Source organism: Scomber scombrus, chromosome 17 (genome assembly GCF_963691925.1).
Source record: "Scomber scombrus chromosome 17, fScoSco1.1, whole genome shotgun sequence".
Taxonomy (NCBI): domain Eukaryota; kingdom Metazoa; phylum Chordata; class Actinopteri; order Scombriformes; family Scombridae; genus Scomber; species Scomber scombrus.
Window position 1 is genome coordinate 7,057,001 of NC_084986.1, and position 13,025 is coordinate 7,070,025.

Consider the following 13,025-nt stretch of genomic DNA (forward strand, 5'->3'; position numbering starts at 1 on the left):
TAGCTGGTGAACATAGTGAAGCATTTAGCTGACAAAGAGATGAATATTGTTGTTTGTTTATTGGAGCAAGTGTAGACCAGACCACAGCTAAAAGAAGGGTGAACATTTGACTTATATCAAGTGGCCAGAAACACAAAAATATTCATGCAAATGTTGCTCTGTAGCTGTGGGATGTGTGAATTAGAAACCGTTGCTAACAAGTTGACCATATCAACCTTAATGGATGTCAGTTTGGTGCTCACAACTTATTTAGGGTGCCCCCTAGTGGCCAAAAACAGTCAATGCAGGTTATTTCTACCTTACAACTTATGTCATAAAATCATGTTCAAGTATCCAACAACACTGATTTAAAATAATGTTATTCAATTGAACACCTAGCCAGCAACTATATATAGTACTTTATAATGGCATTTTGTTGAATTTGAAAGATTTTGCTAGAATTTGCTTTCTTCACCAAAACTGTGTAAATCAGAGAATAAAGACCATTCAAATATTGGACTGACTTCATGTATACTGACTATTTAAAAATCCCTCCTGGCTATAAGCATTAAAGTTCATTCTTGAACTTGGAAATAGTAGATTGACAAAAAATAAACAATTCAAAGTCCACTTAAACCTTTTATGGACCTTTCAGTTGCATCTCAGAGTCTTCCTTAGTGGATGTTTGTTAAGTTACTTCAGGCTACTTCAGTTTTTTTTTAATCAGTTGTAGCTGAAAACTTATTTAAACATTTAATTAAACAAAATACCCTGGATAGTGGCTAAATACCACTGGCTGAGAGTCAAAATGCGGCACAAGTTAATAACACTCGAGAGCAAATTAAATTACTCTGTAAACAGTCTCACTGTAGGTCATGAGCTACTGATGGCAGACCTAGGTCAAGTAAACAAGTTAGCTGAATTCCTTCAGCTCCCCGAAGAATCAATCGTTTGCCACCTGCTGCTAGTGGATGGCTACTGGGCCTCCGAAACTAGTATAGTATTCCTGTCACTGATTGAATTTGCAAAAGCGCATTTAATTCACACGTACCTAACTCTATATACAGAAAAGTGTATTATTTATTGTTTTATTCATTTATGGTGATAAATTAGTTACACAAATATGTTTCCCTAGTGCTTGGACACCAAGGCGTACACCATAAACTAACATCTCTTCCAGACACTCACACTTTTATACACCTACACACAGAAAGGTGCACGGCTTCAACCTTGGCAGACATTAATCAGCTTGGCCTCGTGCTGCTGCCTGTGAAAGGGGAGATTCCCAAAGTGCAGTGTGAAATTATAAAGAAGAAATAAGGTAATGACAAAGGAATGTTTTACCATAACATTAGGCCTGTGGAAGGAGGTGCTGACTCAGTGTGTATATTTCCCACAATCCAGCGAAGCTTAAAGATAATGGAAGGGCTTGACAACGATGGACAAATTAAGGCATAGAAGTTAAACACACATTTCATTTAAAGGTCGTCGGAAGGAATATTTACAGTGTTTTGAAACATTAAACAGTTTTTATGTTGTCACTTGATCCCCATCAGACAAATTTATTTGAAACGTATCCGGTGTTTGGGGATTCAGAGGCAGTTGATGTCATAGCATGGCATGAGAACAGTCTTTGATAAGTCGAACCGCTCTGCCTGCCAGTTCTCAGAGATAAAAGCAAATCTGGTTCACAGATCAGTGAGCCCTGCCTATCTGTGGCCTGTTGCTGAGGTCAAGGTGGCTGCTCTTCCCACACAGCCGTCTGCACTGGACCAAATTCCTGGCACACTCAGTAAAGGAAAATCCCGTTATTCTTCAAGCTGGGATGTACTTTCATTTTTTGTGGCATTTCTGACTATGGGCCACGCTAACTTTGTACCGGCCGCCTCTGTTATAGAGATACAGGAAGGGATACTCAAGCAAAACAATATATATATATTGGACCAAATAAACTTAAGCTTTACACAAACACCTTCAAATACGTGTCCAAATTGAAGTAAATACAGAAAGAAGCTCCCTGGATTAGCTACTGTAGCTAATTACATGTTAGCTAACAAGCCGGATACCTATCGACATTTCTGGATTTTATGAGTCTGTCATAAACAAGTGTTTCACCTTTTCCATCCTTTTCGAAAACAGTAACTTAAACAAATCTTCCTTCTCCTTCTCTAACATGTATTGTAGGTGCACACGCTAAATCAACAGAAACCGCACAGCCTCACGCATGTAAACAAACCGGCATGTGTGGATGAAAAGAGGATGTTTAGATAGCCGGCAAGTTGCCCCTCAAGTATAGTTAGCTACGAATCCTCAAAGCTACCGCCTGTATTTACTCTCATTTGGACTCAGGGACAAATGTTTAAAAAGATTCATCTACATTTTTAGAGCTCAACTCCTGCTTTTTCTATTTGTATTTTGTTGGAATAGCATTTTACAAATCGAGGTAACGAGTGCAAAGTTAGCATGAAAAATACTAAATATCCCTTTAAAGCTGCTGTAAACTGCTGGACTTGAGATTCAAAGCACTCAATTCAGAAGCTGAAGAGTTAAGAGTACAGATTCCTGCTCACATTTGATGTATGGCATTTGATTTGTAAGTGGCTTCTACTCCTGTAGATTTGGAAGTGGGCACTTAAACCCCCCCAAGTATAAATATCTGTCTCAAGCCAAAATGAACAGACAGTCTTTTTCACACTATTCTCTACAGTATAAACAGCCTTCTTTTCATCCATTGGATGTACTGTAGAAGCAGTTACTCCTCCGTTTTCCTTACTTAAAAGTGGTTGAGCTCAAACACTGGTGTGTTGTCCTCAAACACTGCCCCTTTAGAAGTCAATGCTAAAAACTGTCTAGGTGTGTTCAGGGGACTATTCATTCAGTCGTATTCGTGTTTTTCCTTTCCATGAAATATCAGCTCTACGTTTCGCTCCATCCTGTTGGCTGCTGCTTTCTGTATGCTGTCAGAGCCGTGGGCGTTGAGGACAGTGGACGAGCGTATGAATGCCGGGCTTTGTATGCTGGCATGTGTGGGCTGCGATCACCTCTAGTCTTACCATGTAGGTGGGGACCAGAGAGGGAGAAAACATAGGGTTTACCTTACTATTGCATATAAAAATCCTACAAAAAAGAACGGCTTTAATAGGGAATAACATTTCCATTTAAAATTAAATGGGTGTTGTTGAGCTCATTCATATCGAAGCACAGAGAATTGTTGCAATTGGAGGCACATGCAGGAACAGCAACTTACCCTTCACTGGCCATAGCCTTGGGCCTCTTGCTTTCAGGGAAAATTTGCAGGAAGGAAGGTAGAGGGGTAGGGTGGAGAGCAGCAAAAGGTCTTACTTGTGGGTCTGTGAGGGCCAATGACTAACTTTGCTACTTATTGTCATTGTGCATATTCAGGTGGCTGTATCTGTTTCAACTAAACAGCCCTCCTGGGCCAGTTTTAGGTGAGGGTGGACTCCCACATGCCTCACCAGATCAATACACATCAGCCGGGACAAAGAGCGCCTTTTAGAAAACAAAAAATTCCAAGTAGTAGGAATCCAAAGTGAAACAGGGGTAGTGTGGTGTTTGCTTTGGATGGGATTTCACTATTACACTGCTACCTCTGCAGCTCAACCTGCTGCTGAGGGCGAGGGGTGGTGTAGCTGGTGGTTTATAGGATGGTTGACTCACACACACACACACACACACACACACACACACACACACACACACACACACACACACACACACACACACACACACACACACACACACACACACACACACACACAGCCTAACCCAACATGTTAACCATATTTTCTATACTCTTTTCTCTCTTTCTTTCACACATTCACACACAGAGCAGTTCTTTCTTCACTTGGGCCTTTTGCTTTTTTTTTTTTTTTTTAAACTCTTACTCTCATTAAAGCTCGAGCTCCTGCTGCAGCCCGGCTTGCTGGTACATGAGGGAATCAGTTGAGTGGTCAGGTTGGACCAAATGCAGTCAAGCACAAATTTGGCCCCAGAAGACCGTAAATTCCCCAGGCTGGACATTCCCTTCTAGGGAGTTTGGAAACATGGCTGGGGGGGTTGGGATCACTTCAGTATTAAATTTTGACATGTCAAAGTGGGATTATGCAGGATTAATTTGCTTTTGTGACATGTTTATGAGACAATCATCTTTGTGCTGACAGTGAATCTTGCATATTGTACATCATTTTTTCTCCTTTTTATTTTATTTTCGTTCATTTTCAGCTACGGTAGCCATAATAACTATCAGTAACCTGCCTTACCCTTCTAATTATCCCATACAGACCCCTGTTGTTGCTGCTGGAAACATAAAACATATGACTTCCTGTGGGGATTTTTGCTGAGGAGGACCTACCTGACACCAGATTTTGGAACAACAGTGTAAATGTTTTCATGAACTGGATATAGGTGGAATCGCAGCTGTGTTAAATCAGTTAGCAATAGAGAGAAGACTGCAGCAAAATTGTCATCTCTACAAAAATGTTATAGATGATTTCTAAAATAAAGATATGACTATTAACAGACGATTAACTTTAAGCAAACAGGCTCTGCACCTCTGACCTCATGCTTTGACCTCAACGCCAAGCAGGGGTCACCTTCTTTTGCTCGGAGCCACTTCTGCAGGACAGATGCTCCTCATCTGGTGGAGGAACAAGCACTAAGTCACTCTGCGGCCTTCATCTTGTGCTAGTTGATGTAAATTATAGACTAAATGCAAAGCTGGGAGACAGACGGAGTTCGACAAAACTCTTTTTTTATCGTTCAGCATCCAAACATTTGACCTATACCTCCATTTATCAGCACAGCACACAAAAACACATTTGTTCACAAACAAGCGCACAGTCTTTGATATGTAGTGCACAGTGTAAATGTCAGAACAGGCTGTCAGTATGCCAAAATCTAGTTGTTATTCTGAATTCATTCTAATGTTTTCCCAAGAGCATTAGCCTCAGAGTGAAAGTTCAAAAGAGCGGCTGTTGCACTGTGAATGCACCTAAACGGACAAAATAAGCAGAGCACAGATAATAAAGACCACTTAGTTTCTACAAGAGTAAGGCTTGTGTTTTTCCCATGGGAGGGCAACATGACGAAAAAGCAGCCACCGCAAAGTTGCGTGCAGTTGCTTCGGACACATGCTAAAAATTAAGCAGCAAGTGGAACGCTCATAAAGACAGAAATTGTGCAAATCTGTTGTTTTTATTCGCGGCAGTGATTAAATCTTTTGACTGAGCGTGTGTTAATGTGTTGGACTTTTGAATGAGAAACTTTCTCCTGTTTCTCTTCTTCTTAGTCTGTCTCTGCTTTTGTGTTTCTCTCGTGCAAAACCTCCCCCATCTCTCCTTCCCCTGCAGACAGTGTGAGAAAATGATTTTTATAGCTCAGTTACAGAGCGCTCTGAAATTAAACAAAACTTGTTAAGGTTATTTTACTGTCTAACAATGGTGTTGCTGATGTTTAGCTAGACAGTGGTTTCCACTTTTACTGGACTTTGAGTGTCTCTGCAGGATACACAGAACTCCAGAAGGCTTAGTGTTGCATATCTGTATATATATGTGATTGAGCGTACATATGTGTGTGGCAAAGGCCCCGGTGCTTAAAACCCCTGCGGTTGCTAATTCATACTACCTCACATCCCCATAAACATCCTGCTGCAACTCCCTCATGGTTTGTTTATGAGCTCGGCCTCTTCAAACAAAGCCCACACAGGAGGTCGGTTTCATCTTGTATGACTACAGCAAAAGGCATCACATCATTCACAGAGGGTGCCATCACTGGCAGCAATTAAACGGCTTACAAAGTGTCACTAGATAAAAGCAAAAAAAAAAGCACATGAGAAATTACCTACAATAAAAAGGAATCGTGCTGAATAGGATTGTTTCCATTATGGAATATGCAGTTATTGGTTTGATAGTGGCATATGGCACTAACAGTAAAATAGCAGTTTACACCCTGCATCTATTTTCCATTTGTACTACATGACTTCCCTAATAATTCCCTCCTTGCTCTTATGCTAGGACATTATGAGACAATCTGTATTATTAGTGGAGCAGCGTGTTGTACATGGAAGTTCAGCAACATTTCATCCTCATGTGCTATAAAACCATCCTCACTGTCACAAGGACTGTACTAACGCAGGACTTCTTAGACAACATCCGTGATGATAAGGGCTGGGGGGGGGGGGGGGTATAATGACTATAATGATGGAGAAATTGTTTCCCTTATGCCCCACCCGGCATCCCATGGACATGAGTTTCAACAGTGCGGAATAGATAGAAGGGGCCAAGACCCAGGTCTAGCTATTTATTTCAACATGTGATAGTGATGAGACATTATCTTGAGAAAATAAACGGAAGCGTGCCTGTGTTAGTCTTCGAGGGGTATCAGATTATACAGGCTTTTAAACACAAAATGCACTAATGGATTTGAACTTGATTTCTGGGTTTGTGGGCTTTAAAATCATTCACAATCCACTTTAAAGCAGCTCTAATCAATGTGTTTGTATTAATGTGAAAGAGGTAGCTTGTACTCTAGTTTTGGACCAACAGAAAATTACCACCCAACTCTGTAGTTTCTTTTAGCCTTATGGAGTTTTTTAGTGTTTTATTAGCTCATTGTTTTCGTTTTACTGCCCACAATTTACGGTTTTGTTTCTAGCGCCACGCAGGCAGCTGTTTTGAGTAAGAAAGCTCTAAAAGCCTGCTGTGGGTTACCTGCACAGCACCAAACTCTACACAAAGTTAGCAACTAGATGATGAACATAATGAAGCATTTATGCCTTTTTCACAACATATAATTCAGACTTTAATTAACTTTTCATGTCAGCTTCCAGTCAGAGATATCAGGAATTTCAGACAGATGTGATATTCTACAAAGCCTCCATCATTGACAATAAGTATAAATCTAAATAAAATCCCAATTAACAGCAGAATGCAGTTGATATAGTACATTTCATGGACTGTTGACTGTTACATATATTATGTAACACAGAAAAAAATAGCTAATTTACGCTGTTTGAATAGTGTGACAACAAAGCTAGCCATGGGATTTGGAATAATGTGTGCACAGTTTAAAGTCAGAATAAAGGGAACTTTTCTTACCCCTTAAATCCTGGCGACATGGCTTGAGTTTAGCAGAGTTGGTGGAAACAAAAATTGAGCTAAAAATAAAATAAATATTGGACTTATATTCTTCAGACCACCGGAAACACAACAAACAAATGCTAGTATTGCTCTGTGTTTGCTCTATGTGTAAATAGGCAACTGTTTGCTAACATGTTCACCATATAAACTTTATATGTTGATACAATATATTTGCCTGCAGCTTTTTGTGCTGCCCTTGAGTGGCCAAAAGATCTATATCTATCTAAATAAATCAAACCCATTTTTATGTTTTCCAAGGCCTCATTAAGACGTTTCCCTAATCATTAACAGCCAAGTAAGTCAAAGTGTAAGAGTAGCTGTAGTTTTTGTAAATGGTGGTGACCTGAATTTGCTGGAAAAGTCGCAATTTGTTTTATTGCTAAGATTTACCAGAAAATGTCTGACCAACACAGTTAAATTCAGCAAGATTAAAGAAATGAAACGTAGCATTCATCATCATAATAGTGTGGTAACTGAAGTCCTTGATTGTAGTCCAAGAACCCACAGCTCAAGTTATAGATTATTACTGTGAGGATATAAGTCATGCTCCTGTCACAATGCAGAGGTGAAGCAGCGGAGCCCCAGAGTTTAAGTTTCTCATACCGCAGGTTATTGAACTTGTGTTCTGAGAGGGAGGGTCACTGACAGATTGAATATATTTTCATTAACCTTTTTCTGGAACGCGAATGCACCATTGCTAATTATTCACAATGAAACTGGAGCTTTTGACTCATTACAGTAACTCCTAGATGATTAATACTGAATGCACCCTCTTAGTCAAAACAGTCTCATAACAGTCAAATTAAATTTTACGCTTTGTTTTTCTTTGAGTCAGAAGAAGCAGGCCTGATAGTAACATTTTTGTTGGAGGACTATAAAAGAGCCAAGATATGTTTCAGAAACGGTGGCTCCCGCTGTTTGTGTAAAGTCTAGGAAAACATGAAGGTACTTTGTACGTGAAGGATCTGAGTTTGCTTTAGACTTCTGTATGTTTGCTGTACACCCATTGCAGTGTGAGGTGTGAATGTAGGCTGTCTTATAAGTATGTGTAGCCTGGGCGCCTACAGCTTTAAAAGAAAAATCAAATCAGTCAAATCAGTCCAAAGTTTGACTTGGGCTTGACAGAAATACACTCCAAGAGGCACTTCCCCCCGAGCCCCAAGTCTTTTTAGTGCATCAGAGCATACCACGCCAGCACAGGCATTTTAAAGGTTCCTCCAAAGTGCGAAATAACAACTGGGGGTCTCCCATAATAGTTAATGCAAACAAAACACCCTGACCTGCACAAATGTGAAATGCAGGCCAAGCCTCAAAGAATGTCAACATGGCAGCCGCAAAGGATCGCAAACATGCTCCGGTCAAACACCACACACACACAAAGTCTAGATAAAGGCAGTAGAGGAAGCAGTGGGAGTAAATAGAAAAGGAATGGGGTACAATGGGAACAATAGAGTGGGGTAAAATATGAGGTTTCGGAAATACACACAATTTAAGCTTGTTTACTGTTACGCTGTTATATACTGTTTAGAGGAATCGTGCCCTCATCAACACATATTATGTGTTGCTACAACAGAAAGCCTTGTTTTGTTGTGTATGGCTTAATCTTGCCTATTTATAATGGCAGAGATACAGTGCCCCCCCCTCACCCCGCAAGAATTTTAATCTTCCCAAGGGCTTTGGTCAGTGGCCCAGCCAACGAACGCCACACATCTGACAGGGTCGATCCAAGTACATCGCCATGCAAGTTGGCTCTTTAAGGACGATGCAATTAATCTAAAGCCACAGGAAAGGAAAGAAATGCTGTCCAGTTGAATTTTTCAAAGCCAACCTCACAGTGCAACCGCATAAGTCTGCGAAAGCGCCAGAGATTCCAGTGAAATGAAGCTAACTATGCGGAGGGAAAGCAGAAAAGACTCATCAGTGACTTCGCCCTGCAGCATCTGCTGGAGAAAATAAAAATGAACAGCACATAAACTGAAAGGAATAGCCTGTCACAGCGTCAAATGGTATAGAGCTCCCCTTGGACATTGGCTCTTGGGTATCTTTAACTAGAAATGCTATCACAGCTCGGGGACTACTGAAGGGTCAAGCTCCCGAGACGCTGAGAGACATGCAATGACAGAGTAACTCCAACATGATGATGATTTATTTAGTCATTTTAAATCTTATTTTTATTGGCTATGCTATAGTGGTGTGGTACAATGGCAATGTTGGTTGATCTTTCCATCAGTTTGATCCAGACTGAAATAACTTTTAAACCTCATGGATTGACTACCGTGATATTTTGTACAGAACTCCAATATATCCAGAGGATGAATCCTACTGACTTTGGCCATGACCTGAGTTTTCCTCTTGCGCCACCATGAGGTTGAAATATTCGATTTATAGAATTAACCTCAATCACTTTGATCTTCCCTTAACTTCTCATCTATTACTGTCAGTGCCAAAATGTTAAGTATTCCAGTTCCAAGTTTGGCAGCATTACTGTGATTAGTAACTGTATTATAATTACTGAATTTCAAACTGTAATTCCTTAGACTACTCATTATTGAAACTAACCAACCCTGGTGCTAAATATAATATATTAGCATGATAACAAGCTAAACTAAGATGGTGAATGTAGTGAGCATTTTACCTACTCAACATCAGCATGTTAGCATTGTCATTGTGAGCATTTTAGCACGCTGACAAAACATTTAGCTCAAAGCACCAATGTGCCTCAGTACAGCCTGACAGAACTCTTGTTAGCCAAACAGCACATTGAGTAATTTGGCGCTTAGACTTCTCAGAGATTCATGAAGTTTCATGTTACTGTATATTATTCAGTGCAACTTTTGATTAATTTATGATGGGTGATTTCCAGGAGCTGTGATCGTCCTCTTTCATGGTAAGGGCAATTGAAAATCAGCCAGTGGAAGAAAAAAAAAGCTTCAAAAAGAAATCCAAACACTCTATCAGCACACTCCAGGATGATGAAATGTGTTATGCTGCGCACAAAGAGGTTGAATGAACTTCAGTTTGTTTGAAATAGGCACTAGATAAGCTGGCGACACCTGTCTCTGAATGACACACTGGCTCATAATGCACTTAAATTCTAACTGGTGCTAATTTTCACATCTGCTTCTGGAAATGTTACAGATTAATCTCGCCAAGCTTTGGCATCAGTGAAGGAAGCAATTTAGAGAAGGAATTTGGCTGAAATTTAACAGTGTGTGACTGTGTCTATGTGTATCTGTCCAGATTAATTGCACTCTCAAGATTTATAGTTACCAAAGAGGGAATGTGAGTAATAATTCGTGTGCTCTAAAAAGATGAACGCCATCCTTCATTGCTGCTTTCATCCTCTCTTTTAGCTCACAAGTGGAGTTCTTCCTATATCTGGTTTGTGTCATGTGTCACATGGTTTGCGAGGTCCCTTCATTTATTCTCACTCTTATCGCTTACTGTGCAGCCTGGCCTGCATCTCACACAGGCCGCAGTTCATTTGAAAGCTGCAGTAGCCAAATTGCAGCCTGTAGCTACGGTTAATGGGCCATAAGCCTTTTGGAAAGAGCACAGTGGGTATCCCATCACCAAAGGTCGGCACTTCCTGACTTGTTTAATATGCTAACTTTTGTTTGGCAGGCGCTATTTTTAATCATTGTTTTACATGAATCCAGAAAGTTCAGAGGTCTGTCTGCTGGTACCACTTTACAGGAGTACTAGCAGGCTAACTTTACATGCTTGACAGCTACTTTGGCTCTTTTAAATGTCAACTACACTTATAACGATGGTGAGTCACTGGCAGTAAGAGCTTAAAAACAAAGACAAACATAGCAGTTATAGAAGATATGTGCCACAATTTGACCTCTAAATACTAGTACTTAATCTTCAGTTAAAATACAATTTATTTGGCTCATGTCCTGGGTTGGACTAGTTGATAAATACTGGAATTAGATACTGATTTGTGCTTTACATTATTCATGTGTAGGGAGTGGCAGTAGGTTATGTATGTTTCTGTCACGGTCTCATCCTCCTCTGTATGCCTGGCTACGCTCTCAGTGGGGAGTCAGCGAGTCTGTGGCAGAGCAGCTGAGAGCCGTTCTCATTAGTGGGCCATTGGGAGGACTGCTGAGCTGGGCATTCCTCGGTGGCAGCAATGGAGAAGATGCACAGCTTTCATTGAGTTAAAAAAAAGAAGTAGCAATAAACTGGGGCAACAAAGAAAGTCTAGGACAAGTAAATAACATCCTGCAAAAAATCCCACAAAAGTTGGTCATGAGGAAAACACGAATAACCAAACTAAAAGGGAAACAAATCAGTTTATCTTTCTGTTTCCTTTTTACTTAATGTGACTAAATGTGGTTTTATGAGGATGTATGACTGGAAACTGCGTGAGGATCCAGTATCTCTGATGAGAAAACTGCTGAGATTGCGAAAGTCTATTTTTAAATTCTTTTTGGCATGTGTGCTAAACTTGGACACAGATAATGACAGGAAAGGGGTAGAAGGGGGAAATGAAGTGTAATGTAAATCATGGCGTGGAGTCAAACTGTCTTGGCTCCGGGGAGTGCAACGGCATCAATCACACCTCGAGGACAACCTCCTTATCCAGCGGATAAGGAGGCGCTACTACGTGCATTCGTGTGTGTGTGTCTTGTCCCATGAGGTGTGCTTTTAGATATCATCCACTAGACTGGAATCTGCCAAGCTGATCAAAAGGGAAACAGGGCACTCATGCTGATAGCGTTTGGTTTGACTGGGATTATGATAAAAGAGGGGAGATCACTACAGCCATTACATCACACACACACACACACACACACACACACACACACACACACACACACACACACACACACACACACACACACACACACACACACACACACAAACATACACACACACACACACACACACACACACACACACACATACACACACACACACACAAACATACACACACAAACCGCTTTTTGTGAATGTAAAGAAGAAACTACTTAGCCAACTTGAAATATGTTTTCAGAGAAAAAAATCTACTGTTTGTGAATTTAGTAAAAGTTTTGGGGTAAAAAAAAAAAATGCGTTGGTCATATTATATCAACACAGCTACCGCATTATGCCAATAAAGCAAATGGCCAGATAAACCTGTTCGGGGTCGCTGGGGCAAAAATGAGGTGTTGACCCCTATTAAACCTCTCCCCCACTACTCTCCCACAGTGCAGTGTGAATGTTTTTTTTCATAATGTTGCCTTCGCCCAGATTTGCTGTTTGGTAATTTGACTTAACACAGATTCATTCAGGAATGTAAAACATCTAAGCACAAAGCTGAAATCAGCATCTGTCTAGGGTTGAAAGCTACAAGTCTGAAATTGGAAAAATGTTGGGGGTGTGGAGTTAGAAGGAAGTGACTTTTGACCTCTATAGGCTACTTGTGCAACACACCTGAATGTCCATCTGAACTGTCAGTGGACGAGTTGCATTGAGGGTAATGCAGGCGCCAGGTTTTTAGAAGTAAAAATGAATTAATAGAATAAAAATGACAATATCTGCTCAGTTTTGATGAACTTTTTAAACTGTTCATTGTCAGTTCAACAAAGCGATAGTTTAATTGGCGGAGGGCTCTTTTAAGGCCTATTAGTTTGTGCTTTAGTGGTACATATTTTAAAGAAATGTCCAATTAAATTAGCACAAAACAGTAAGCCAGTAGCTTTCAGGGGAAGCTTAGGGGCACCGAGGTAGTTTCCCACTTTTCCTGGCTGGCTAATACGTCCTTGGCAAAGGGGCACTGGAAAGCCAAATATTTTTGGGTTTAGGGGGCAACATACAGTGTGTGTTAATATTTCTTATCATGGGCTTTTCTGAAGCTAAAAAGTTGAGGTTTAGCTACTTTTTCACAAGCTACGCAGC